Source organism: Chamaea fasciata, unplaced genomic scaffold (assembly GCF_029207755.1).
Source record: "Chamaea fasciata isolate MVZ Bird 193981 ecotype frontalis unplaced genomic scaffold, bChaFas1.0.hap1 SCAF_184, whole genome shotgun sequence".
Taxonomy (NCBI): Eukaryota; Metazoa; Chordata; class Aves; order Passeriformes; family Sylviidae; genus Chamaea; species Chamaea fasciata.
In genome coordinates this window covers 99,594-127,426 of record NW_027094269.1, presented here as the reverse complement: position 1 = coordinate 127,426, position 27,833 = coordinate 99,594, and the positions used below count along the sequence as shown (strand labels likewise).

The 27,833-nt window shown below is 41.0% G+C and overlaps 1 long non-coding RNA gene across 2 annotated transcripts; it reads left to right on the top strand.

Moving 5' to 3' along the window:
- Positions 1–742: 742 nt before the first annotated feature.
- Positions 743–27,738, top strand: LOC136304811 (uncharacterized). Of its 2 annotated transcripts, none has more exons than XR_010724828.1 (3): positions 743–818; positions 25,277–25,384; positions 26,420–27,738. It is a non-coding gene; the product is annotated as an uncharacterized lncRNA (long non-coding RNA). The 2 variants fall into 2 exon arrangements; XR_010724829.1 differs by having other exon boundaries at positions 26,355–27,738.
- The last annotated feature ends 95 nt before the right edge of the window (positions 27,739–27,833 follow it).

Below are 27,833 nucleotides of genomic sequence, written 5' to 3'. Positions count from 1 at the left end.
ACAATCCCAGGCTAAATCCAAACACCCAGAATTACGAGGAACTACGGAGACCATTTATAAATACTCCCCTTCCTTGCAACTTTATCCCTTATTGCAGATCCCTGGGGCAGATTTACTTTCTTCCCAACAGCACCATTCTGGCAGAGATCCTACTTCTCAGACACAAACCGAACGCAAACCTGCCACGGGGGGGATGGGGCGGGCCGGGGCTGGGCTGGTGTCAGAGCCGGGGCGGAGCCTGGGCTTGCAGCGGGGGAGCGGGGCTGGGGCCGGGGGTGAACGGGGCCGGGGGGGATCAGGGCCGGGGGATCTGGCAGAACCCCGGGCCCTCAGAGCAGGGCCGGGGCCGGGGCCGGGGTGGGGGGGCCAGGGAGGATCGAGGGAGAGGGCGGAGCCACGGGCCCTCAGAGCGGGGCCGGGGCAGAGTCTGGGGCAGAGCACAGGGCGGGGCCAAGGCGGGGCCGGGGCAGGGACGAGGGAGTAGGACCGGGGGCGATTGAGGCCGGGGCCGGTACGGGGGTAGAGCCCAGGCCGGTGCCAAGGGTTATCGGGGGATCGGGGCCGGGGGGCTGGTGCCGGTTCTGAGGGCGGGGCGGAGCCCCCGGGCCCTCAGCGCAGGCTGGGCAGGGCCGGGGCCGGGTGGGTTCCCAGGGCCCGCTGTCCAATCAGCGCTTCCGATGCCTCAGAGAGCCCACGAATCGCGAGCCGGGTGGGGGTTCAAAAGGGCCCCGGAAGGGGCTGTGGGGATCTGTGGTTCGGTGTGGAATGCTGAGGTCTGTCTGTGTGGGTATGGAGTTTCTCCAGGCTGTTTTAGTGCGGTGAGAATTTGTTCATTTGTTTCTGTATAAGCTGTGCTGTGTGGGATTGTGTTTATTATGTAGTGGGTGATGGTAGGTAGGGCTGAGGGGCTGTTGTTCTGTGTGTTTGTCAGAGTTTCTCTCTGAATTCCAAGATATTCTGTTATGTGTGGTTAGGAGGCAGACGTTGTTTTAATTTAGCTTGTTTTTGGCCTTTTTTGGTGCTAAATCAGGGATTTTTTTGTGCATTCTGTCTCAGTGTTTTCTCTTGCTTGAGCTTTCCTATGGTTGAGGTAGAGGGAATGTGGGGAGTTTTGTGCTGTGCTATAGAATTTTCTTGGTAAGTTCTCCTATAAATCAAAGCTATGCTAAGCCTTGATGTGTTTGCAGGTGTTGGGGGGGGGGGGGGGAGGACGTGTACTCTTGGGGTGTGTTGTTTAGGGAAGGTACCAAAGTTTTCCTGTCTTTTTTTTCCCCCTTTAATCTCCCGTGACATGTGGGCCTGGCTGGTGTCTGGTAGTGAAGGTTTTAATTAGCCTTTCACTAGGAAGAACATGGTAGGAAGAAACAACCTTGTGAGGTTTGCTTTCTTGGCTGGTTTATGGAGTGACTTCAATTATAGAATTTCTGTGGAAAGTGCTATCATGTTTCAAAGGGCTACTTATTGGAAGCAGAGACAGCTTTTGAGTAGTGTGAGTTATTTCTGCTAGTTTAAGTTTTTTGTTCCATAATATTTAGGTTGCCTCAGCCCTGGGCAGGGCAGTGGTGCCTGAGGGGCAGGGAAGCAGGGGCAGAAGAGTTGGAAAAGGTGTGTGAGACCTCCCTTAGGTGTCCCCAGTCTGGGAAGGGGCTGAATGATAAATGGCACTCAGGGCAGCTGGGGTTTGTTTGGGTTGCTTTGTTTGCTTTTGGTTTGGGGGTATGTTTTGGGGACTTTTATCGTGGGGGTAGAGAGTGTTTAACTTGTTTTGTCAGGAGGAGCTTTTTTCCTTGTCTTAGCTTTGTCATGAAGCATGAAGGTTTTGTACTGGAAACTTTGTGTACTAGGTCCAGTGTTCGGGGCTTTTGTCTGGCTTGGGAATACTTCCTGTTGTAAATGGCTATTTGAGTTCTCAGGAGATATGCTTAAAGGCATGCAAGAGTTTCCTTGTCTATGGAATTTTCTTATGGTTATTCTTTCTGTTTGGTTTTATTTACAGAGCAAGATTCATTTTTGTGTTTATGCTCTGTAGCTCAGCATGTACAGAAGGTGTATTGACCCTTCAAACCAAGCACTGCAAGTGCACGGTGGTTAATTGGATTAATTGTTGTCTGAGGAATAATGGATGAAGTCTATTCCAGTTTCTTTTGCCACCCTGTGGGAATGTGGTGTTCCTGTGTGCATGGGGTTTTAGGCGCGCTTGGGGAGAGGTAGAATCAGCACTTGGATTACTCCGGTTACTTGATGGGAAATGTGTGTTTGGAGCAGCCCCGTGAATAAACTGGTCTGGATACATGATGGGAAATGTTTTGTCCTTCAGTATACCCAGGAGCTCAGTGGATCCTCCCACACTGAGCAGTGCCAGTGCCCGGCAGTGAACTGGAGCAGTTGTTGCCTGAATGGGTTGAACCTGTTGGTGCTCTTGGTACACCGTGAGGATTTGATGTTCCTGTGCACCTGGGGGGGACCTTGGCCGTGCTTGGGGAGATGTAAAATAAGCGCTGGGGCTGCTCTGGACCCGTGATGGGAAATGTGTGTTTGGGGCAGCCCCCCTGGATAAAGTGCTGTTGTGTTGCAGATCTGCAGCAGTGCTGGGTTTGGCAGCGGGACTGAAGGGTTTGTGAGAGCAGAGCGGGGAATGGACCCATCAGCTCCAGCAGGGGGAGGAGTGTCTGCTTCTGCTTTTAACCTGTGCGAAGCTGAAAGCCTGTGGCTGTAAAATTAGCAGCAATACTGGTGCCTTCTTTTATCGCTCATGGTCACTGGCCAGCATGGAACAAGAAGCAACCCAGGACTTGTTGGTGCCCTGGCAGAGAGAGAAGCAGCAAATGGTGCTGAGAGAATTTCTGGGAGTGCATGTGGGGTCCTGGTTTTCTTGATAGCTTGAGAAAGGATCTGAATGGAAAAATATCTATCTTCTTATGGGAGAATCTGATGTGGAACATTGGACCAGGATGACTTGCTGTGACTTCTTGAAAGCTGGAAAGAAGGCGATGTTAATCTTTTTGGCTAGAGGCAAAGTGTCTGCAAAGCCTTGGAAGAAGCCTATGCCAGGTAAGTGAGGACACGAACAGGAAAACACCTGGAGGCTGTGCTGTGATTTCACGGAGGGTTATGGATTCCTGTCTCAAATGTCCATGTGTCAGTAGGGCTGGATCCAAGTGCCCCGGTGGAGAGGCAGGGTTGTCCTGCGTTCCAGCTTTTTAGTGGCTGGAGTTTTGCCCAAGGAAGAGCAGCATCCTGATTTTGCTGCCATGTTGAGCCAGCACAGAGCTGTTGGGTGCCTCCGTCCAGGAGCAGCAGGAGCCTGGATTTCTGTCCCTGGGATTGCCTTGCTGTCCAAGACGGGGGCTGAAGGTGAGGGGCAAGGCAGGCCTGGGAGCTCTGGGAGTCAGGAGTGCCAGGCCTTTCATCTCCTGGTGCTGCTCAGGTGTTCACCAGAGGGTTTTTTGACGGCCTTTGGCTTTCTGGATGGAAGCAAAAGGGTCCTTTCCCCTCCCTGCCTTCTGTCATTCCCAGGTCAGCCCCTGCTCTTTGCTGGCAGGCTAAATAGCCTCAGGAGTGGGCTGAGGAAGTGCTGCCTGATCTGTGAGGTTCCACAGGAGATGGGAGCAGGCTTTGCGCAGAGGTTCAAGCAGCTTGGGACTTCCTGAAGGCCTGAGGCCTGAAGCAGAGTCTTGAGGCAAAGCTGACCTCTGGGTGAGCCTTCAACTCAGATGTTGTGTTTGTATCCTGTCGGTAGTGCGGTAGCCAGGATCGTTAGTGTTCTGGGCTAGGTCCGTGCTCATTAGTGAAACATGGCTTGACCTTTCTGTGTTCAGAGGCCGGACAGGGCCCTGAGATGAGTCCTGTGGCCTTGTTGGGAGGAGCGGGGCCAAAGGCAGCTCCTGCATTGCTCCTGAAGCCCTGGCCAGGCTTTGGGGCGACGCAGGAGGAGGCTGAGCCCAGCTGTTCCCACCGTGGGAGTTGTGTGCGCCTGTTTATTGCAGCATTTGCCCGACCTGGGCCCTGTCCCGGCACAGCCGGAGCCTCTTGGCCTGCGGGCGGACGCACCCGCGGGAATTGCCAGTTCTGGGGGGGCTCTCCAGGGCTGGGTTGTGACAGGGGATTCCCAGCTGCTGGGGGTAAGGCTCAGGGTCCCTGGTGCTGGATCTCAGTCCCTGTAGGTCACCTTGGGTAGCAGTGCTGGGGAGCATTGCTGAGCTTCTCCTTGGGAGGTTCTTGGCTGCTCTGAGCTGTCTCCAAAGACCCTGAGCTCCTGAGGTTGGTGTCTGTGTCTTTGGTGCTGACCCTGCCCCCTGGCCAAGCTACTTTGGAGGGTTTGAAGGGTCTAGGGCTGAGTGCCCTTTGGGCAGTTTGCTGCCAGCCTGGTGTGCTCCTGGAAGTGCCGCTGACCTGCCAGGACTGAGGAGCTGCTGGCTGGGTGCTGGTTCTGTTCTGCAGTGGGAGCAGGTAGCCCCTTGGAGGGCTTATAGAGAAACCTGGAGATGGGCTGGGGGAGCCTGAACTGGGTTCTTCTCCCTTGCTGACCCTTGATAATAGGGCATTAGGGAGTTGCACGATTCTAACTCATGCTTGCTTGGGCAAATGAACAGAGCTCGGGAAGGTCCTTGAATGTGTGGGGTTTTTGTTGTAGTCCTGGTTTAGAAGCACCTTCTGTTGTAAAGGAAACAAATGGTGCTTGCTGCCACTGGGAGACCTTAGTTCCTTTCCTTCAAAATGTTTGTAGTGCTCTGTAGCTGATGTGCTGCTATAAACGTGTGTAAGGTTCTTGTCTTTGTAATGTATTTCATCATATTCCACGTTGGATTGAATCTCCACATTCTAAGAGAGACTCCAATCTTCCCTGGCAAATACCTGTCTATCCAAACCAAGACAGTCTCCTAGCCCGGAAGCAAGAAACTGCTTTAGGTGGATCTCAGTGCTCTCGGAGGTTCTTTCTGTAGCTTTGCTTGGACCAGGAGCCCCGCGCGGTTTTTGGGCTCTCCACAAGCAGGGAAGCTACCGCAGCATGGCAACTGCATCTCCTCGTCCAGGAAGCAAGAATTCGCTTTTTCGGCAGATCCTGTGCTCTCTGAGGCTGTTTCTTGTAGCTTTGCTTGGAACAGCAGCCCCGTGTGCTTTCTGGGCTCTGCGCAACCAGAGAAGCTACTGCAGCATTGCAAGAGGGTCTCCTAGCCTGGGAAGCGAGAAATTGCTTTAGGGGAAAAAAATCGAATATCTCAGGTAGAATTGGTTAATCAGTGTTTATTATCTTGGTGCCAAAAAATTCATAATCAAAAGAGCAATTCTTATTTTATGAGCAATATGTTTCTAATACTAATAAGACTTGGCACATTAGATTTTTTTTGAAAGATATAACGATATTTTGTATTGAAAAATTGCAGACTGTTTATAGGCCTGTTATTTAGCTCCTCAAAGTCATGCTAGTGAATATGGTTTTTTTAAGAACTATTAATCTCTCCCAAACTATTTCAGAATTTATTTCAGGGAAGTAGTTGATGATTTTTTTTTTTTGCTTCATCTTTTTTACAAGTATTTTGAGTTTAGGTTTTTGATAAAATCACGGTATGGATTATACAGATACAAGAGTGAGCAAGGAATTGAAAATACAAAGTGGTGTGGTTTGTTTTTTAATTTCTTGTCCTGTTCTACTTCCTCATGTATTTCACAGCACAAAGAGGAATAGAGCAGAGTGAGAACTTTGCCAGAAGGTATGCTTTTTTTCCAGGGAGATTGGAATGGTTCATCTTCTATTTAGTGACAGATAAAAAATTACTTTAGCTACTTTGCAGATTGTTCTTCTTCTCAAAGTAAATGCTATACCATTTCAGACTATAATTAAAAAGGATGTAAAATAATTTCATAAAACCCCATTTTTAATTGTAAAACTTTTTAAATTTTGGCTGTCTGGAAGTATTTTTTTAGAACATGCAACAATTTTAGTCTTATTTTAAAGAGATATGTAAGACACCTTGTATTTATATACTGATATACATATAAGAATATTACATAGTTGAATTCTAGATATTTTTACTCCTGATAATTGCATATACTACTCCAGCTGGAAACATGCAGTAGGTATTGTATCATTGGGTTTTATTGGTCCAACTGTATTTTAGAGCTTTTTCACTTTAGAGTAGGAAACAGGACTAGAAAAAGATTACTTGTCATTGAAGGAGAACATCATCTATTCTAAATCCTGAATGTACAGAAGCTGCAACTCTAAATGGCACGTGTTTTTAGTGCAACAATAAAACAAAGAATTGTATGTGAAGCATGAGTCTGATGTTCTTGTGAATCCCTTGAGATGAGAATACCTATGCACAGACAGATAAATTTAGATGGAATACACACCGAATTCCATGAATTCTGTTAATTGTGATAGAATTTATTCTATTTGAAACCACTTACTGGAATCAAACTGCAAATCTGATTTATTACACTAAGATTCAAGACGTGAGAATTCCTTGCATAATTGAGTGAAAAATGTGACGGGTGGGGTGGAAAACTAAATCCAGCTCTTGCAACTTCTGTTGGACTAAATCTGCAGAGGAATGGTTGTAAACTTCCATTCATTATTCCTTTCTTGCTTGTCCACTTCATTGCAGAAACTCTCAGCTTGTAACAAAGGATTTATGTAACCATTGAAGCTGAAATGTGCTGATATTTGTTTGGTTCCAATTAGATAAATGGTGTCCTTAAAATTAAGTGCCTGGGTAAGGTGTGGCTGTTGAAGTTGTATCACTGTGCAAAGAGCTAAATAACCGTGCTTCTCCATGAGGGAAAATGGTAAAGCAGCATACTTTCTGCCCTCTGTACAGAAAATAAAGAACGAAAATCTATCTGGTTGTTCTTCGGCTTGAGATCTCAATTTTGGCGTGGTGTTCTTCCAAGCTGTGCTGGGTCAAAGCTCACATTCAGGTCTGAAGTGCTGAGTAATAGATCTGCCCATGTGAAAAACTTTGGTATGTGTCCCATCTATCCTAACTTGGTTTTTATCTAAGTTATTAATTTTACCTTAATAGGTTTTTTTCCCCTAGAGTTTCTTCTTTTCAGTAGAAAACATTGACTAGTGTGTGCAAATACAGGTCAAATCTGTAGAAGTGTATCTAATTCTTCTTTTTTGTAGTCAATACAATGGCCGACTTAGCATGTTAACAGTGTGTCATCTGGCCTGAAGATGGTTATTGAGCAAAAGATAAACATTTAAAGTTGTTTGTGCTAAATTTTACTTGCTGTATTCCTAGCAGACAACTGAACCCTGATATAGGAGAGTAAGTTCCATCCTAATGACTTTGAGTAAATTTGTGATGATTAATTGATGCATTTCTTTGTCAGTGTTTTCCAGTCCCAAGTGAGGATATGCTTGAAGTAGTGTTAAATTGTATTGCTATAGCGGCTGAGGAAAGCAATTTGCAAAGAACAATAAATGCCAAAGATAGAAAAGAAGTGCTCTGGCTATCAGCAAAACAAACCAATAACCTAACAAAGTGTTCATTTAACACCTTTCCAGACGGCAAGAATTTTCCACAAAAGCACATTGTTTGCCATCACTATCGCAAACATAGGCATTTTCTCCTCTAGTGAAGGCAGGCATCAAATTATTCCTATACTGATATGAAGATCTAAACCTTGTTCCTACATACTCCTAGCAAGAATATTTCTCCGTGCATGTAGGTAGATTGAAATCAAAACGTGATAGAAAAGGAATTGTATATCATGATTTGTCACAAAATTGAAAATGAATTGTTGAAAGGAACTTGATCCTCTAGTCCATTGTGCAATCACTCTGCAAAGTAGTTGATTTAATATGCTAATTTTCTACTTTTCCATCTTCGTATTGGATCCTCTGCATGAAAGTGAACCCCAAATTTTTGTACAACAGGGATTCTGTTTCAATGCTTCTAAAATGAAATAAAAAAGTTTTTGAAGCGACTGCAACATTTGATGAAGCATGATGTAACTCAATTATAGTAGCAAGTGAATTTGAACAACTTTTTATGTGGAACGGCACAGGTATATCTAAATATTTAGGTACTGGATTTCAGCGGTATTTGAGGAGGTTTTAAATTTTATTTCAATCTATTTCTTAAAAAAGATAAAAATCTAAAAGCTAGAAGAAAATACCCAAGGAAAGTCATTATTCAGTGACAATTCTATAATTTTGTCTTTGTAGCTACCGAATTCTTTCCTTTTTAATGTGTCTTTTAAAGAACAAAATATTCCTTGAAGTTTGAAATTCAGTACGAACTGTACTGAATTTTTCGGTCAAGTCTTTGCTTTGACAGTTGTCCCACACAAGTTGTGATCATCATTCCATGATGTGATGCTGTGTTGTGCATTTGATGTTGTCTGTTGGGTAATAATTGACTTTTTTTTCCCCCCTATCATAGTAGTAACCTTTTTTGGTATTCAATGGCAAAAATGGCCCCTGGAAGCTTTCTGGTGCACATGCAAGAGCAAAGTCTCAGGGAAAGCATTGCTCAGAGCATTGCATTCTGTGATTTGCAGTCTCAGAACGTGCACTGACTTGAACATACCTCTGCATCACATGGGGAAGTGCCATAACTCTGGAGGGAAGAAATGGAAGCTTAATGTCAAATGAAAAAAATGTGTTAAAGCTTTTAAGAGCAAAGTTAAAGACAAAGATGAAGGAAGGAATGTGTTCAGAATAAATGAATTCATTTTTAATTATAGCACTTTGCTTTATATCAGCTGAGATTATAAGGTGAAGTAATGATAGAAAGAAAGAGTGCCTTCATAGCCTTCAATGGATGCCTGTAATGCAAAGAATTCTGCTCTTACATCCATTCCACTTTTAGACATTTTGCCCCTTATGCTGATTTCTTTCATTCTGATCAGCCAAATACAGACATCTGTCCCTCAGTACCTCTAGCCAGGGAGCTGATCTTAACTGCACTCTCTGTTTCCATTGAGTTCAGCATGTTCTGATTTTTCTCCCGTTTTCCTGCTGTCATTCTCCCTCTTTCTGTTTTGATAATAAAGCCAGTTTAAGGCAGCCTCTGTCAGCGGTATCCAATTGTGATACCCAGGAAAATTCAGTTCTTTTCTAGTCTAGGCAGTGAAAATGCAGTTCTGCTCTCTGCATCCTTGTTAAATTAACCTTTGCTGTGAGGATTCTGACTAATCAATAACAGTGAAGTTACGGGCAGTGCAAAAGAATCAGAAAACTATTTTCTGAATTTTGGTAGGAGAGAAATTTCCACCCCCCCTTGGAATCTAACCATTCAAAACATCCCCCAGATTTTAGGACAGAAGGAATTTTCTTCTAATGAGGGGGAAAAAATTGAAGATTTGGGGAGGAAAAGCCATGAATATAATGAGAAGGAAAAAAAAAGTGGAGAGATTTTAGGTCCCAACAAACCATGAACATGTTGCAGTCACTGTGGCAGTGCAGGAGTTCTGCTAATTTCTAATAGTGAAGAAGTTAGCCAACAGAGATTGCATCTGGTTAGAGATTTCAAGACTAAACAAGTGCCAGGTGTCATGGGCCCTTACTGTCAAATCCATTTTAGCCTTCAAACTCAAGAGCTTAGTCATGGTGTGTATTTTCTTTGATCCAGATACTGTCAAAAAATGAGAAAATACAATTTTGTTGCTAGTGTTTAGTGTTTTTCAGCAAATGTTTTCTATGTAAATGTGCACGTTTATTACCTGAATGTATTTTAATTTGATTCATTATTTATAAATTAGCTCACGTATCATTGGCCTGCAGAAATTGTTGTAGATCTGTATCAAGACGTTAGTAGAGGTGAGCTAGTGGCAAAGTGTTCTGGGTGACACATCCATACCTTTGAATGGAGGAAAAACCAAAGGAGGCATTTTATTCTCCCATCCAGTATTTTGTGCTTTCAGTTGTAACTTGTGCAAGACAAGGCTCTGCAGTCCAGCAGCTGCACTAATCAGATTCAGCTGAAAATTAATTAGTGTCCTAGGAATACTGTCTCTTTTATTCTAGAAATTGGAAAAGAGAGTGAAGTTCTTGAGAGAAGGTGTTTCTGGAAATGACAGTGGAAGTCTGTATAAATACATCTAATATTCTAGGTTTTGTACTTGCACCTCTTTCTATATGTTTCTAACAGTTAATCAGGACAGACATAATCTGGAAGATAAATAGGAAAGTGAATTCCTGTCTTTTTGCACCTATCCTGGTGTAAGACAGTTGTGTGACAATGGGGTTATTTCTTACAGGAGGCCTAGGCCTACAGCCTACCTATTGTGTCTAGCAATGTTAGCAATGCTCTGTTATGTTTATATTATGTCTAGGAATTAGTTAACTTTCTAAAAGGCAATGCTACTGAACTTTGAACTGGACTTGAGGGCTTTTCTGTCAACCAATAGAGTCTCTTCTTTGCTTAAGGCACTTAAGGCATATTTTGACTTTGTCTACAGCTAAAGCCAATCAAGAGCCTGAGTTTAAGAGCAGGGAAGGGCTGTGCACTTTCCTTAGGATTTAGCTGCTTTCTCTTGTCTCTTTCTCAATTTGTCCTAAGCTGGGGCAGCCGAAACTTTTGGCAAGGGGAAGATGCAGTAAAAGGCTTTAGGCTGTGCCTTTATGTTGTATCTGTGTACAGGAAGATGGAAAAGGTAATGGTTAGAGTGAATTAGCTGCTGTTTTGAGCTACTGTAGCTGGGCTTTCAGAAGCCTGCTTCTGGTTAAATGTTTGCAAGGCTAGTCCTGGAGATTCTTTCTGGATGAAGGCTGCTGTGGACTCTTCATTTGGGAGTAAGTCAAATCTTTGAAACCAAAACTAAAAACTCCTATAAAACAGGTATTTCTATTGCCAGGCAAGTTTTTAATCCTTGTTTCTTTTTGTTGTTATTGCTGTTTGTTTGGTTTTCTTTAGTCGGTTCTTCAAATCTTGGAATTCTCAGGTGCATAAACTCAGGATTATTGTTTTAAGATCTGTCCCCATTTAGAAGCAGTGCCTTTTTTAGGTGTGGTCAACTTGTGCATCTTGCTTGGTCTAGTTTTCAACGGGTAATAATTTACTCTTTCTCCATTTTTCTTTCCTACTTACCCAGGCACTGCATGATGCTTCAAATGAGTTTGGTATTTCTACTGGTGGCTTCTTTAGAATTGACTGTGAGTTTTTTGTCTGAGGTTTTTAGAATGACCCTAGGAGCTCTAACAGCAGCTTCCTTCCTTGCAAAGAAGACTCATTTCACAGCAGTAATCTCTGAATATCTTGTTGGGGAGACCTTACTTTCCTTGGTACTAGGTAAGGGGTAGGAAAAACTCTTCTCCTCTGCAGCAATCCACAGTTTTTGATGACTTCCAACTGACTCAATTAGCTCAGAACTGGAATTTCTTCCAAAAGTGAATTGAACAACAGGGCTGTTAATTTATGGTACTGCCGCTCTGCCTAATAGTGACTTGCCTAAAAAAGTCTCCCATAGTAGTTTAATCCTGTTTAGTGAAAAACAGACAGTTTTTTGCCGTGTTCTTATTACCTTCTTTGGGTGGTTTGGAGTCTTAGAAGCTTATCGAGCATCTCCCTTAAATTTTCCACTTAAATCTAATAAAAAAACCCAAAACCCAAACAATTGCTCTCCAGCTGTTGACTTGACACTGCAGGAATGTTTTGGGATTGGATCACAGTGGAGACTTCAGGACATACATTATGAAATCAAACACTGCATTTTTCTGTGTAGGTTCTTTTCTCCTTTATATCGCAACCAGAGAAGCTCCTGCAGCAGCGCAAGTGCATCTCCTAGCCCGGGAAGCGAGAAATCTCTTTTTCGTCAGATCTAGTGCTCTTGCTGGCTCTTTCTTGTGGCTTGGCGCGGCAGCCGCGTGTGCTGTCTGTGCTCTGCAGAAGCAGAGAAGCTACCACAGCAGCACAAGTGTGTCTCCTAGCCCGGGAAATGAGAAATCACTTTGGAAGAAAGCAATCCTCTGCTTCCGTGTTTCTGGGTGCTGACTGGTGGGGCGAGCCGTGTGATGTCGCATGAGGGCGTGCGGTGTTCGCTGGCGGGAAGGACGTCATGGAGAGGGGCGCTCCTCTACTCCTCTAGTGCGGTGCTTCCCTCATGAAGGAGAAAGGGCCGTGGGTGTCCTCACAGGCGACTCGAACTGAACGTGCCCGTCAGGTTCTGGGCGTGCAGGTTGCGTTTGTTGCAGAACCCCCCACAGTCTGAGCTTTTGAACTCTAGGAAAAATGGGCGGGTTTAATAGGCTTATGAGTATTAACCTCTTTGTCCAGGGGTTGCCTAAAGCTGGTTCCTGTGCTGCTGAAGTCTCAGTTAAATGGTCAAATCACTGTGCAAAGATTTTGAAAACAATATGAAGAGTATCAGGAAGAGTGAGGTAATGGTCCAAAAATGGAGAAAGTATGTCTGAGAGCATATCTGTGACAGTGACCAGGTTGAAGTTTGGGTTTGTTCTTATTTTTAGTTTTGGCTTAAAAAATTAAGGGGAACTGAATGCATTGTGTACTTGCTTTTACTATGTATTGATAGAAGATGGAAATACAGGTTAAAAATGGAACTGTACTTTAGGAAGGCTGAAAACTTTGACCTAAATTGGACTCTAAATTTGAGATAAATTTGTAATGAAGTTGAATAACGTAATATTTATAGTAGAGATGCAGTAAATGGTTTCCAGGTAAATGTGGATATTATTTAGGGAAATGGTAAAATATTTATATGCAAGTTGTTTGGATTGAAATTGGAAATAAATGGTTTATGAAGTAGATCAGATCTTTGGAGGAAATGTAGATGATTCTCTTAGCTAAATCAGAGAGGGTTGGCAGCAGAATGAAATGGATGGGATTTTGGTTGAATTTTTATCACTGGTAGCAATGGTAGCCTGTGTCGTGGTACTGCTAATAGGGGTAATCATATTCTTGGGTTCTGCATCTGTTTCCCAGGAGACAGCAGTGGTGGGAATGTTTGGGTGCCAGGCTGTTGCTGTGGTCATAATGGGCTGCTGTCCATGGAGTGTTGGGGGCGCCAGGCGGTTGCTGTGGCCCCAGTGGGCTCCTGGTGTGTTTGGGGTCAGTGTGCAGTGCTGGGCACGGCCCTGGGCAGAGCAGCCTCGTGCCTGAGGGCAGGGGGAGGCCTCAGGAGGCTCTGGAGGATCAGCTGCGCCAGGGAAGCCCTTCTGCCACCAGGAAAGCCCTTCTGTCACCAGGCCTGTGATGGTGGGTGAGTTACTCGTACCCTGTGACCCAACCAGAATGCAAAACTTTTAACTTGCAGTCAGGCCTTAAAACAAGGTTTTTTTTCTTTCTAGATGTTGCTGAAACATTGTACAAATGCAGTAAGCCATGTCTGTGTTAGAATATCCTCCTTTCCTCATTGTTTGACCCACGTTATTTTTAGTGCAATAGCATTGTATCTGTCAAAAAGAGTGTTCTAGAAATAAGTTGCTGTCATGGTGCAATGCAGTTTCTAAATGACATAGCAGGTATTTGAGACATGTTCTGGTACTAATGACAGCTTTTTTCCTGAAATGATTTCTTTAGGGTTCTTGTAGGTAGAAATAAGTGTTCTTTCAGCTTTAATGAAATGTTCTCGGAAGATGGTGTTGGGCCTAGACAGGCTTGACTTGTGTCATGAGGTCATTCAGGGCTCGGATGCACTGCAAGTGATTGCATTTGTCATTTTCCTCTTAATTTCTGAGCCACAGAACAGACTCATTTAAAGAGTTTTAAGCAACAATTGTTTAAGAGACTTACAGATTTATTTTGCATTATGGCTGTGATTGTGTGCAATGATCTGGTTCTGTTCCTTAACCCCCAGGGGAAATGTGAATCATTCTGGGCTGAATCCATAATTTGTAATTAACTTTCAGTTGTGAGAAAGATAACATTTACGCTAGAGATGCAGTAAATGGTTTTCCAGGTAGTTGTGGACCTTACAATGAAAGTGCAAGTTACTTATCTGCAAGATATTTGGATTCCAGATAGGAGCAAGTCTTAGTAACGTGCAGTAGAAAGGTCATGGTAATGGATATTTATTTTCTAGCCCAAAGCTCGCATCATCTCTTGTGAGCCTGGCAGCCAGACTGTGTTGTGTAGGTTATCAGGCTTCTGAAGTGATATCCCATTTGATAACTGCAGGGAGGAACTCTGATTTATTATCAGTGTAGTTTCTCAGTGTCTTCATTACAAGAATCTGTGTCTCTGGTTCTGTTTTTGCAGTTGTTCTGATCATAGCAAGAAACTAGTCATAAGTTGTGCCTCCTTTAGCTCTGAGCTGTCACAAATCTTAATTCTAGCCATGTGGAATTGTTGTGGCAATTGTCTCTAGTTACTATTGTTCAGCTAAAGTTACTGGCATTTGGCTTTTTTGCTGCCTTAACCTGCTTTTCTTCTAGCAATGCTTTGCAATTAAATAATGATTCTTTTCTCCCCTTCCCTGTACACTCTGCCCTCTGCATAAATACTGAGTTGGAAAAAATGTGTCATATTTTACTGTGACTTTGCATGGTACAGGTGACTCTCTTAAAAGACTTGCTTCTCTGTAGTGCAGCAGGTAATGTTTTGTACTGCATATGTAAGGTGAAAGGGTTCAAAATTTTCTTTTGGCCAACTTTGTGGATGATTTCTGCCAGTAAATCGTGCGGAGAAGGATTTTGTTGTGTATGCAAGTTCCAAGCTTTATTGTCCTGAAAAAAATGGTGATTCTACCTGTATTAGAGTTCAGGCTGGCTTAGTCCATGATTTCTTAAAATATTCACATCAGTCCTGTATTTTTACTGTATTAGAAATGAGTGTCTGTGTAGTGGGCTGAAAACATTTGTTTAACTTTACTTTAGAATCCCTCAGATCTTTGGTGTGGTTCCTTGAAGTTTGATCATGTTTTTTGTAACAGCAATTTTGTAACCTGGTGTAATTACCAACAGAAAAGCTGGCAGAGTTAAGCTTGGTTTTAGTCTACTTGTTGGTAGAGGGGACTCGATTTCCTCCATCTTCCAGTATGCTTTGTATCTACCATAAAAAACAGGGCGCTGTAGGTCAGGGTGAACAGGACTCCTGAAATAGCAGCAAACAAACACCTTTTCTGTAGGCGGGAGGGAAGCTGCATGCTAGTGCAAGATGACCCTGCAGTTACTGGGTACTTTGTGCTGTCAATAAACGAATTCTAGTGACAGGAGATTGTGTAAATCCAGTTTTCATAGGCATATGGCTGCACTTGAAGTGTCTCTTGAAGTACTGTGTGGAGTCTTCATGTAGGGAAATTTCCTTTCTCCTAATGTATTTTTTATTTCTTTTAACACTAAAAGAAGGTTTTCACATGTGTTTTAAAGCATTTGTCAGAATGGATTTATTTGAGAGTGTGAATTAGAGAAGCCAGTTCCCCAGTAACCTCCTTCATAAGGAAGCTGCAATCTGTCTCTCTATTCACTTAGAGAGAATTCATAAGAAATTCATTTTTCAGCAATAAGCTTTTTAACTGACTTTTCTTTCTTCTCGGTATTATATTAGAACAATAAAACAAGATCACTTAACATTCGGTCCTATTCAGATAGTAGTAAAGTGCAATGGGCATATCAGTGGTGGCATCAAATTTATTCCAAAGGAGAGACTGTTTTAGATAGTTTTATGTAATATGAGATTGAGGAAATAATAAAACACGGGTACTTCTATTAAAATTTTCTCTGAAGATGCTCCAAAAGTATGAAGAGCCATCCCTCTGTCCCTTAACATAGGAAAAGAAAGGAAAGTTGGTAGAGGAGCTTCCAGAGAGTAATGGAGAGATTGAGAGCAAGTTGGCAGTGAGTGAAATGGATAGGTTTTGGCTGACTCTTCACTTTTGCTGCCAGGGATTTTCTTTAATTTCAGGATGAACCGTGGACAATTCACACTGACAGCTCAAAAGACTGTTGCTGCAGGAGAATGACTGAGCATTCTTGGAAAAATTCTGATCTTAAAAACCAGAATTTGCAATAATATCTAAACTTAAAACATTTTATCTTCCTTTTTGATTCAGTTTGTATTAATTGTTGTCATAAATCCTAGTGTACTCACCAGAGACTATTTGAATGTGTTATCTGGAAAATCCCTCATACCTTCCTGAACAGGCCAACTGTAGAGCCAATGTCTCCTGCTTTTGGTGGCATTTAGGGAATCTAAAAGAAGTTCTGACCAAGGCCAGGGGGAAATGGTGATTTCTCGAAAATATAAACCAAAGGGGTTTTCATGCCAAGCCTTGTATGCTTCTCTTGGAGCAGAATGACAGTCAGCCTCCTCCTTTAAACCAACAGAAAGCAATATTCATGTTAAGCAGTGTATTTTTATTTTTCATGAGTTGCAGTTAATGACAGTAATGTGTTATTATCAGAGTGATAATAATACAAATTACCTTTAAAAGAAATCTTGTCATTAGTGTTATGCTGCAGAGTTGAGCAGGTTATGCTAAATATTTGTTTGCTTAGATGCAGGATAGAGTGATGCTGGACTCTTATAAAAATACTTGTAGATATTTATAACAAACACTTTCAGTTGCTCAGTTCCATCAAATGTCTAATTTTCTACTGCAGCTGGAAATTTCTTCTGTAATTCCAGCATGTTCAGTGCAGCTATTCACATGAAATTTCATGTATGGAGTACTGTTGTGAAGAGCATGTCATTAAAAAAGCTGTGGTCTGATACCTCTTGATGAAAGCAGTGCAGAGCTGGTGGGGGGCTTCTCTGTGGGGTTGTTTGGGAATTTTCTTTGGTTCCTGGCTGTCTTTCTGCTGCATGATTGTACAGTCAGGAATTCTGTTCAGAATGACAGGGAAACTCAGAGGTGTGTGTTGTTCATCACTCAGTAGCATCATCATCTCCTGTGGACTCTTGGACAACATCAAACGTTGTCATCCTCTCTCTGAAACCACTGTGGTCATCATGAGCTGTAGAATTCAACTTCATGAACCTTAGGAATCTGAAATTTGGCATCCTCCTTTGTTTACTTAGATTTCATTCTGGTCATGGAATATCCTGCAAAGCCCATATAATTTAGGGAGAGTTGTTTCAAAAGATATTTTTTTTCTTCTCTGTCATGTATTTTATCTAAGGAAAGAATGCCTCTCTCAGCTGGGTCATTTAGAAGTCACATTAAATATTCTTATGTAAGAGGGAGAAATTAAGTATTTTCAGTCTGTTCTGTCAGCATGTTATTCCATTCCATTACTGAAAGGAAAATGCTTCATAGTTCACTAACCTGTCTGGATGCCGCTGTGGGAAATTAACCTTGTAAATCAGCGAGCATTCTCTGGAGCCACCTGATTCCTGGATTCTCTCAGTTTCTTGTTACAAATTGCACAGCATGAGATCACCTGTAGGAAAAATTGTGTAGGGAAGGTGGTCCTGCAACAGCAGCAGTGTTTGTTTGTTGTGCACCTTGGGCAGGAGCTGTATGTGTGCCCAGCTCTGCCCTCCACACCCTGCTCGAGCGGGTCACACACCCACTGTGTGAATCCAACAAATAAATGCCACTGTATCTTCCTCATATAGGACAGTGAAGCCTGTGGAGATCATGCTGGTTTCTTAGAGGGGTTATAATCAGCTTTTGATGAAAAGAGAAAAAACAGTGCCTATTTTGAGCCATTGCTTTTAGTTTTGTTTGTGTTGTCTTGCGTGCTGGGCATTAAACTGTCTGCTTCAGAGAGTCGTTTTTTCATTTGTTGTTGCTGTGCTTGTTCTGCTTATGTGAATTCTTGATGGATGTTATTTAAATTCGGGTTTGAAAAATGAAAAATACTGAGGAATCTTTTGAAAGATTTATATTAACTTACAGCGATGTGCAAGTGAAAGATTGCATTTCTCAGCAGAAATACTTTGTGCCTAGGCATGAATGTTTGCATGCCTGCTTTGCAAGGTTTGGTATGCATGAAATAATTTGAAATGGATGTAGTTATTTTATTCCCATATGACTCTTAGGAAAAATTTTTGCTCTTTTCTGTTATCCATTTGCAATATAAAGCTTGGTTTCTTAGGTTTTCTTAGTAAGGATAAATGAAGAATTAACAAGGGCTCATTATCTTAGGAAATATGTGATTGTTCTTGCTGTGTTTGAGTCTTGCTAATAAACATGAGATGGAGGTACTCGTAAGCCACAGAGTGAAAATTCCAGAATAATTGTGGACTTGCAGGTCCCCCTTGCTCAGTCAGTTAGGTGAGGTGTGTATGCTCCTGGCTGTAAGCATAGTACTGTTGCTTAAATTAGTAAGCTCATTCAAATGTTAAATGCCTTGATCAGTTTGAACTGAAGCATTTGTTAGGAGGAACATCAGCTCAGAGGAAAAACTCCCATAATTTTTCCTGTTTGGGGGGTGGGAAGTTGCTTAATCCATTTCATAATACAGTGTGCACTGCAAAATAAGGCAACAGCTGTACTGTGCTTACCTCTGCATAATCTAAAATTTATAAGGAAATAGTTTTATTTCTATATTAACTTGCAGGCATACTGAGTAACGTAACAAAATCTGTTGCATTTATCAGTCTAACCAGAAAGTATTAAGACTGTCATACTGATGTATAGTGCCTAATCAAAGGAAGAACACCCAGTTTCAGATTAAGATCATTAACACTTCGATGTTTTGTGCGACAATAAATCTTCAATGCATCCGAAGTTCTTTGATATTCCAGTGCAACAATAATCCCCTAGTGGTTTTACTAGGATAATTTTATTATTCCTTTCTTCTCAAAGATGATTTGAAAAGCAAATTATAATTATTATATAATTCGGCATTACAATTAAAACAAAACTTCTGAAATATAACAACATTTTGATGTTGTAAATTGTTTCACATTAAGATCAAAATAAGAAGAAAGTCAAAACAGTATCTAAGGGCTTGGGCCTTCTTATTTTAATGAATAATTTCCAAGCCCTAGGTTGCAGATACACTTCATATTTTTTCATATAAGCATGCATGAACTTTTCTGTTGTTACATCTTTGTACTCAAAACCTTTAACTTGGCACAAAGTGTACTAGCTTTTGATGTTTCTCTTTAAGGACACACTGCATCCTTGGTGTTTAGGATTTGCCGTTCTAATTTCAACCCTAACATCAGAAATTCTGTGCAATGTAGGGTAACTTGGGCCCAGCAAAAATAGGACTATTGTGCAAAGATGTAAAAATGCCACTCTGCCCCTCCTTTAAAAACAAACGTTATCAAGAGGTTTCTCTGCTTGGCCATACTCCTTACCATATTCTGACTGAGTCAGAAATCCTGTGAGGACTATTCAGGGAAGTCACTGAGATGAGATGCTCCTGACAGCTTATGGTTTGCTGGATTGCAAAACACATCCCGAGGTGAAATATTCACTTCACAGCAACCATCTCTCATTACTTGCATTGGTGAAACGCTCAGTTCAAGTTTGCAGAGACTGTTTTCCTAGTTAAAATCATTTTGCTGTGAGTCAAGACCAAAAAAATTACTATAGTTCCTGATTTAGAGCAACTTAAGATATTCTTAAATAGTTTTTCAAGTTCTTTCTCCTTTTATTTCCCAAGGAAATTTGATTTCTAGAAGAATGTGATACGGTTTCCCTACAAAGCAAATTTCTAAGCCATGAATTTGAATTTAGAAAAAATCTGAAGCTATGAATTTTGTACTAGAAACAATGTTGTATATATATCCTGTACACATCTATAATCTTTGCACCATTTTCATAAGAGTATATGTAGCTTATTCAAGTAAAATACTGAGGAGTGAAAGAAAAATGCTTAAAGAGTTGGTGTATTTTGAGCTGAGTGGATGTGCAGTAGCATCTTTACAGAGGAAAGATCTTCCCAAGTTGCCTTACCTTCAACCTATCCTTGTTTCTTTGCAAGTTTGATTTTAGGTCAGACAGATGTTTTATGAAATTACTCTTTGGCTGGTGAAGTCAGCACGACTCTGAAGCAGCTGAGGGGGGAAGTGCTAATTTTGGCTTCTTGTGCAGAGCTGAAGGTTGTGCAGGGGGTGTTCTCAACGTGGTGCTGTTGTAGTCAGCTTCTGTGAATCTACAAGTCCCTTGGCACCACACATTAGAGTGTTTTTACTCATATATCAATGTACAGATGGTCAAGTCGTGGGGAGGTGTTACAGAGGGAATTAAAAGAAGGCTTTTTATTAGCCCACATGTAATTTTTTTTTCTTCACATTAAAGCTATTAATGTGCTGTATCATAATACCAGTGAAACCTTTATAGACTGTTTGGTACTTGCTCTTTTCTTCCCTGAAATCTCTTAAAGAATTTTTACTATAAAAGAATCAAAATTAGCAGTAAGTGTGTCCTTTGCTATGTCTCAGGCTACTCCAAGGTGCACAGATGTTGATGAAGCAGCTGGTAAAACAGGATGCAATCTTCAGAGGTCACATTCACTTTTGGAAGTTTTGAGTTGATCTTTCTTGTCTTGTGACTCTGTCTTGCTTGCCAAAATCAAACTGAAGGTGCAGTGCAGATTTAAATGGAAAGAGAACATGCCTTTAAAATGAGTTAATGGTAAAAGCTGACACTTAATGTCCCAACCCCCGTGTTAATGACACTTTCTAGTAAAGGCTAGAAAGCCTTGATGATGGACTGCTTAAACAGCTATGTGCAGAGCAAAATATTGTGTGCTGTGCACTTGAAGAGGGATCAAAAACCTGCATTTTTTAATGCAGTTCAGGTTGCCATTTTTCCTCTGAGAGAATGGACCCGTTCTCCTGAAGGATTAGCCCAGGTTTAAGGCTTTGAGCTCTGTGTTTCTGTGCTCAGGTAGCCATTCTCCCAGCACTGTGGTTCTCATTGCGAAGTTGATCTAGATGACATCAGGTTTTGATTTTTGGTGGGGGAAGAAATAGCAAGGGAAGAGCAAAAGGAACAACTTGATTTTGATGCTAAGACCAGAGAGACTGTAAAGATGGGAGTGAGGAAAGCAAACACGCTTTTCTTTCTTTGCTGTTGGTTACAGAAAAAAGCTGTCTTGATTTTGGGGGTTTTTTTGTTTGGTTGGTTGGGTTTTTTGGTTTTTGGTTTTGGTCTTTATTTTGTTTGGTTTTGTTTTTTTCTCCTGGCTTTCAGTTAATGACTTAGGTAAACCTCAGTCTCAATGTCGTGCCTAGCTAAAATACTTGGAATAACTGTGGGATAACCAGATCTAAAACATGTCTTAAGAGAGCAATGGAAGGCATTAGGAAATAAATAATCTAGAAGTGGGAATGAAAAATGTTAATTCTGGGATGCTGGGGTAATGACAGCAGGCAAGTTATAAAATGAACTGAAAAATCTTTTGTATTTTAGACTTGTTTCATTGAGTACTTGGAATTTGATCACTGGCTGAAGAATGCACTGGTTTCTCTTTTGGGTAGATGATTTGCAGTATAAGACCATGTGTGATGAATGATGGTCAGAGGTGGAGGGAGGACTAGGTCAAAGGATAATCAATGACAGGAATGAAGAAAAGGACAAAACCAACAAGCATAACTATTGAAAGGATATGATGCTATAAGCTTGGATCTAAGGCATTACTTTGCTAAGTTCTATTAATATTTATTTTGTTAAGCACACAATAAACACCATTTGTAGGAACCATTCTCATTATGGTAAAGGATCTATTTTTCATTCCTTAATAAGATTAGTTCTGTTTCCTCTCCTTTTCTCTATTGCTGTGCTTTGATTCTGGCGTTTTTGCACTTGAAACGACTTCAGTTAAAGGGCAACGAAGGATTTTTTAACCTTTCTAAAGATCATGACAGTGTCCCACAATTAATTTTAGTAACTAATAATAATATTGCATGTATCCAGTGGAAATGAAAAGGTTGCATTGTGATTTTTGTGTAGCATGAGGTGATGTTGAAAACAGCAGTTGGAATACAGTTTGCAAAAGCAAAACTGTATCTTAGAACTGTCAAACAATATAGAATTCCTTAAATATCTTTATCCTGTATAAAGTTAAGGTGTGGTATTCAGTGAAGTTAGTGGAAATTGGAGGGATTTGCTACTGTACAATCTCGTGCCTATTGCAATTAGAAGAATAATGAGATTTTAGTAAATCAAAACGTAGTTTTCATTCAGTTTGGACTTGGATATGTAAATTACTCATGTTGAAAAAAAAATGGATTAGAGATTGTAAATGTTTAGAAGCTGAAGTATATTCCCTGCTTTGGCTATAAATAAGGAATATCATACACAAAATGAATTATTCTGAACGCCCGTTGGAGGCCTTCGGAGTTAACCTTACAGGGCTCATGGTATCAAAACTGGGAGGAACTATCCTGTATCTTTTCTCTTAATTATTGTTCGTTAGAACTTTTATTATTATGGATTACTCAAATAATCCACAGGAATAATAGAATAGGCATGATGATAGGATGATATGGCAGTATTTTTTTTTGATAATTATTCTATTATGCTCCATGACTTGAGAAAGGAAAATATTTAAATTATCAATCATATTCTTGAACTAAATCTTGATATCAGTACGGAAGGCTACACATGATTTCAAATGTATGACCTTTGACTGTATGTTTAAAATACGTTAATTATAAGTACATAAAAATATTCCAAAGACAATAACCATGGTAATTGTAGTTAATGAATTCAGTCTTTTGGAGTGGATAAATTAAGCAAGCAGAGAAAAACTAATGAGGAAGCATTCACAGAATGCAGAAATTGTGCCTAATGCGATGTAAACAATTATAGGCCCTATCCTTTATCTACTTTATAATGTTAAATAAGGCAAAAAGTTAAACCCAAGCATGTTAATAGAGCACAAAATTCATCTAATTAAATATTCTGAAGATAAATTATAAGGTGGGTTCAGTGGCACTCAAACTGGCACCAAGCAAACTAATAACAAGGCCAAAACCTCTGGGGAGAGTAGTGAAAGGTCCCAAGGTTTTTTGTGGAGAGTTACAATGAAAAGTGTGTTTACAAACTTAAGTCTCATGTTGGCAGCTGCTCTAATTCTCTAGACTCCATCCATTTCCCCAGTGCAGTGTTTTGGTGGACACATGGTTATCATCTAAATAATCTTGGACTTCCTCCTAATTGTTCTGACTTTTTTTTCTGTGTGAGAGAGACAATTCTGGGCCAGGCATTGTTCCCCTTGCTCTGGTTTTCATGGCTCTGCTCTAGTACTTTTATGTGGTGTCCACTATACTCAGAAGATCAGGGAAATGTCTTCTTTTTGGCAGTATTTCCTAAATTGAATGTCTATCATATATTGGTCAGGCAGACCTGGAATTTTTAAGACAGGATAACCCACTTGGTTTGCCTAGTAGCTTGGAAGATAATAAACGTGATGAACAAATCTCCAGTAACTCTAAATGGAGTTACCTGGATATACTAACTCTAAATGGAGTTACCTGGATATACTGAGATGAGAACAAGTCCGAGGAGTTCAAGAAGAGACTGTAAGAAAAGCTCTTGAATGTTGACCTCTTAGATGTTGATGTGAAATGAGGAGACAGGGGAAGGAGGCAGCTCTTAGGAACAGAATTATTCCTTTTTTCCTCTATATGCCTGTTTAAGTACTGCCTTCCCTTAGGGGGATAACTCAAGCAAACACCTGTTGGATGCCATTGTGTTTTCATGGATGATTTAAGGATCGCTGCCCATTTCTAGTGATCCTGTTTGGAAGTGATTTAAAATGTGCAGTAGTGTAGGCGGAAAGTCAAGCTAGAGCTGCTATGACAGTGCTTCCATCATCTGTCAGCATCCTGAGTGTTGTGAGCTAAACCTGAAATTTGATTTGAACTGCCTGATATCTGCCAAGGGGCAGGATATCATTGCTAGAGAGAAATCCTCTCATCTTCCGTGACTACATCCCCAGTCAGATGTAAGAACAGTTTGGTATCCAGAGGTGAATGGCACTGGACCTTTACAAGGCACAGAAATCATCCATATCCCCATCCTTTTAAGGAAAAGGATTCTGAGCAGAGGGCCCTTTGACTCTGCAGCAGAAACTGTTTGGAAAAACTTGCTTTAATAATAAGATTCTGACTGAAGACTTTTGCAGAGGATGTTTTGTTTATGGAAATGGTCAAGTGGTTGTTCTGGTATTTGGACAGCAGGTTACAAAAAGAGGAAAACTAATGAAAAGTTCAGAAGCCAAAGCTGGAGAGAGGTTCAGAGTAACCCAAAATTGCCATCCAAGATTCTGGGGAGGAGGGTTGTAATCTTTCTGAAATATTACTGTGCATGTACTCCTTAACTAATACATTGGGTGTGTTAGACCAAACCAGACAATTAATTTTTAACACAGAAGGACTTTGAGGACAACTCTGACACCCAGAAGAAAGAAAAGGCTTTATGGAAAGTTTCCATCTTCGAATCACTGCTAAAGTAGAAGTGCTGTTTTGTTAGTGGAAAATATCAGTGAAATTTAAAATAATGGTGTATTCCTGAGAGGTGTCACTACAGTAAATCCCCTTTGTGGAATAGTTAAGTCACAATTGAAATTTGGTGCTGTGCAGTAGTCCATTGTTCTGGTACTTAAACTCTTTAGGGAACAGCCCCCATGAGGGGTAATGATTTGCTGGTGGCCAAGAAATGTATTTTCTGTATGATCCAGGTGGAGAAGTAAAGGAAGAAATGCTGTGAAATAGACACATTTTTTGTACACCTGAAAAGAGACTTGTATGTGATATGCAGGCAGATATCAGCTTTAAATTAGATGTAGTCAATGTTAAAGGTATTAACATACAGATCTTTATCAGCAGAGGTGTTTACAGGCTTCTTCTATTTTCCTGTCCATTTGCTTCAGTGTAGCAGTGTGAGATCAAAGCCCAAGGCTTTGCAGACTGGCTCCTCATTTGTGCCCCTGGGTGTGTGATCATTGTTTGATACAGGAAACAGGCAGACCTGAGAAATAGTGAGAATTCCAGCACAGGCGCTCCTGCTGCATGTGCTGATACATCCGTTGTATGGGATGGAGACTGCCCACTTGGTTTGAGGATTTGCTTCCAAGCACCTTATTTCTCTGAGATGGTGTTATTTTCTATGTATATGTGCCTCTATGGCTATAGCTGCAAAGAGTTTAGTCTGAATAGTATTCATAGGTTTGATTGTTTCCTGCTCTCTCTGACTTTGTGGTGCACAAGTCAACCTAAATGTCTCAATAATGAATTATTGCTGGGTAATTAATCAGCTTCCCCTGCTTTAGACAGTTGCCTCCTAGAACTTACCATAATTCACCTCCATCAGCCAAGACATACAGACATTAATTGCCTCATAATATTGTCAGGAAGATGTCAGGTAGTACTGACAGGGTGTGAGTGCATCTCATTGATCTAAGCAAAATTTGTTAGTGTTTTGCCCCTAATCTCATTCTACACATTTATCTTGCCAGTGCCATGAGCTGGACTGAGGACACATCATCAGGGTGCAGTCAGGAGCAGTCTGTCCAAATGAACAGTGATTTCAGATTTGCAATGGGAAGTGAGTAATTCCCCAGCAGGTAAGTCACAAAACCAGTTACTGACAGCTGGGATAGTGGAAATTCTCCTTGCAGTGGCCTTGTTTTAAGCACCAAGATGAAAATATAATGCATGCTTAGAAGGTGCAAACAATGTCTACTCTCATTTCATACAGTGAAATTTGCTCAGCTTCATCTTGGAGCACTGGAGATATTTTAGTATTTCAAAGTGTATCAAACTATTTGCCCAGTATTTGGAAAAGCTACTCAGATTTAATGGAAATGTTTCTATTTCAGACCCAAACCACTTTGATATTTGTTAATTTTATTAGTGTATTGAAGTTCATTGACACTGGAAAAAGTGATCCTGTTCCTTCAATTAATAATACCACAGTAATTGCCTTTTTATTAATCTTTATTTGGATGCCTCCCTGTCCCTATGGAACAATGGGTTTGAAGATGCAGTGAGGTAGAACACTGGAAGGAAAAAGCCAGGCTAAATATTCCTTGAAATAAATAGGCCTCTTTTCCTTGACTTCAAAGAAAAAAAAAACCTAATTAAATACATTTGAGGGGAAGAGGAAAAAAAATGAGAACCTTTGATTTGAACACACTTTGGAGCAGAGCATGGAGAGATAGGAGAATGATCTCTGTGAGATGAATAAGTTGCCTCTCCTGCTGCATTTGTTTTGGGGGTGGGTGACTCATTTCTTGAGGATTCTGTTTTTAAAAGTTGGATTTGACTTGGTTGATATTCCTTTCAGCATCTAGATTTTCTATTTGGGCATGTATTTTCCACGTTGACTTTAATGATCATAGTGTCAAAAAGTCAATATGCTGTTGTAGAAGTAAGAAGTTTTCCTGAGTACTTGATTCCAGGGAGGAGAAATAGAAGAAAATAAGTTAATACTGTTGCAGTTTGTCTATTTAAAAGCTCTATTTAATATATTTTTTACCGTGTTGATTGCTGAGTTTAATCAGAGTCCGAATAGATTTCAAACCTTCTCTCCAGTTTTAGGAAGCTTGGAGATGGCAATTTCAAGATTACCTTATCTTGTTGGCGTGGTTTCTTTCTAGGAAGGCTAAATGGTACATCAGAATCTACTTTGTTGTTCCAGAAGCATCAGTACTTCATGGTATTGTGGAAAAGTTCAAGTCATTACCGTGCCAACCCGTCACAGTTAATTTTTTGGCAAAATGAATCCATAACAACACATGGTTTCAATCGATTTCTTATGCAGATTCTGCAGTAGATGTGCAGATCTGTTGATTAGCTCAGCCTGTTGGAAGTGTGGGGTCTGCCCCATTTGTTGTCCTTGGGGACAATCATGGCTGGGTTATTTCTGTGGGCCTCTCAGCTCACAAGGAAATGCCCTTCAGCTCTTACCCTGACTCAGATCAGCATGAGGAACATCATGACATTATAGTTATTTTTTTTAAAATGTTTTTCATGTATTTGTCAACTTGTACTGGTGCTGCATAAATTCATTAGGAGTCTTTATGGAGTGCTGAGCACGGTTGTGGTAAATGAGTTTTGCAGGTGTGGATTGGTGGAATTGCAGTTTGCCCTGCAGTGTGTTTTAGTCTCCTTTGTGAGTGTTTCCCCACCCCTCACCAGGCTGTAATATGTATAAGTGCCTAAGTGAGCAGTTATTTACCTGTGGCAAGTCTGTTGTACCTAAACTCAGGAAACTGTACACCTCCTGGTCCTATTTACCTTGATCTTATTCCATAAAATATTCCTGCTGATAATCTGTGCAGCTCAGAGGCACTGAAAGATGATCTGCAAAAAGAGGGAATACTTGCTCTGAACTCTATGGAGGCCCTCAGGAGTCATTCTGATTGATGTCTAGGGATTTCACAAGGATTTGACATGCTTGATCTTGAGCTTGTAATTAATTGTCAGAGTTGCTATCAGCTTTAGAAATGGGTTTCTACTAACTGGCCAAAAAAAGCAATATTGGGCTTTGAAACTGTTGCCGTTTATGTGTGAAATCAATTGCACCAAGTGCATGTTGTTTTCATGAGTAACAAAAAGGATCCTGTTCTGTAATGTCATCGCATTTGTTAGAAAATGTTAGCACCTCTCATTTCACAAGGCTTTTTTTTTTTTTTTTTGTATACGGCAAGGATGCATTAAATTTAGTCATGTGCAGAAAGAAATCTGCAACTGGATACTCCTTGTAAAGGCTCTAGATATGTGTGATTTCTCTGTATTTTAACATTTATTTGAATACAATAGATGAAGCTGGTCAGATGATGAAAGGGCTCTTTGGCTATTGAAAGTCCTCTTGCCACCGCATCTCTCCTACTGTCAGTGTATGCCTGCTAGTTAATAATAGCTTGAAACTGGTATAGTTTCAAGCTATTTTTTCGCCATTTCCCTCTTGGTTGCAATAAAAAGAACAGGTTCTATTAGGGGAGCCTTTCTTCCTGCAAGTAAATCGATGTTTAGTGAAGAGAAAATGCATGGCAGTGGTGGAAACTTAGC